Here is a 1,552-nt window from a genome sequence, read left to right on the forward strand (position 1 = left end):
TCTTTGTCCATATAGTGCTGGCCTTCAACTGTTCTCAATATGGCTCAGAGTTTGATATTACGTTTAATCCCAAGAAGAGTAATATAATGATTGCTAGAAGCAGGGAGGACAATAAACTTTTATTTCCTGATTTTTTTTTATCTGGTAATGTCCTTAAAGTGTGTAATGAGGTCAAATACCTGGACACTACATAACTGATGACCTGTCTGATGATAGGGACATTCATAGACAGTATTGTATGTTGTACGCACAGGCTAATATGCTGAATCGCAAACTTAATATGTGCTCACTATCTGTAAAGACCACACTTATTAAAGCTTTCTGTACTCCAGTGTACACTGCCCACTAGTGGCGGCGCTGCAAGAAGAGCAGAAGGCAGAAACTCAGTGTGGCATATAATGATGCTAATATTATACATGATATAACATATAATGATGCTAATATTTGAACACTATTTTTGTGCATTGTGGAATTCTGATTGGTGTCATTTCTTAGTGTTGTATGTATTTTATCTTGTATTTGTTTGTCTTTGGTATGTTTCTGTATAGTGCTATGGACCATTTTTGTGTGTGTCCTGAATAAAGAAAATGATGATGATGAATGTGAATGTCTGAATCCTCCACTGAACCTCATTCCAACTATTACATTGATTAAAAAGTAACAAACAAACAAATAAAATGTTAGTGGTGCAGTCCTTGTTTGGTTTGAGGTGTTTACAGTGTATTTATATTGTATACTTTGACAGGAACATGCATAGAAATATAAAGAAAATGGAATTTGGTTGCAAAACTTCAGTAGGCCTTCTCTGCAGTGACTAACAACACTGTGTGTGTGTGTGTGTGTGTGTGTGTGTGTGAGAGAGAGAGAGAGAGAGAGAGAGTGTGTGTGTGTGTGTGTGTGTGGGGTGGGGTGGGGTGGGGTTTATGGATAGCACACACACACACACACACACACACACACACACACTCACACACACACTACTATAACGAAGGTACAGCTTATAAACGTCATAGAGCTAGTCACCAAACGTTATTAATATTAATTGTGCCAACCCCATTCGCTATCTCAGCAGCACCCGCGCCAGGCTCTTAGCCAATCAGTGAAGCCGAGCGCCACAGTGTGTAATTAATATTCACGAGGCAACTCCTCGTCATAACATGACTGTAGAAAGCTCGGACAGTAGAGAGTGGATGAAGGGGGAGGGGCGCTCGGGGACGCGCTCGGGCACGCGCATCGGGAACTTCAGCCGCAGCTGAACAAGCGCAGAAAGTGAACGATATTAAACCTGGACAGTAACAAACCCTGCGCGAGACACAGTATGGTGAGTACAGGCGATTCTCCTGTTCAATAATCATGACTTACAGAACTATATACTTTATGATCATGTTTACACAGAGGAGAGGAGTTATGAACTGCGCGAGCGTCTCTTATTGACATTGAAGCAGGTTTTTCTTCCTCAGGTTTTGAAAGCGTGAATGTTTCTTCGGTTTACGACACAAACCGAGGAAATTACTTTAAAAATGCCCTTCATTTGTATTACCAGTTACTGTTA

The 1,552-nt window shown here is 40.8% G+C and overlaps 1 protein-coding gene across 1 annotated transcript in view; it reads left to right on the forward strand.

The window, feature by feature from the left end:
* The first annotated feature begins 1,184 nt into the window (after positions 1–1,184).
* lzts2b (leucine zipper, putative tumor suppressor 2b) overlaps positions 1,185–1,552 on the forward strand; it is a 21,551-nt gene continuing 21,183 nt past the window's right edge. Inside the window, exon 1 of the mRNA XM_079595050.1 lies at positions 1,185–1,321. The gene's annotated coding sequence lies outside the window, so the exon portion shown is untranslated. The remainder of the gene's footprint in view (positions 1,322–1,552) is intronic.

Source organism: Phoxinus phoxinus, assembly GCF_949152265.1.
Source record: "Phoxinus phoxinus genome assembly, chromosome: 21".
In the NCBI taxonomy this organism is placed as follows: Eukaryota; Metazoa; Chordata; class Actinopteri; order Cypriniformes; family Leuciscidae; genus Phoxinus; species Phoxinus phoxinus.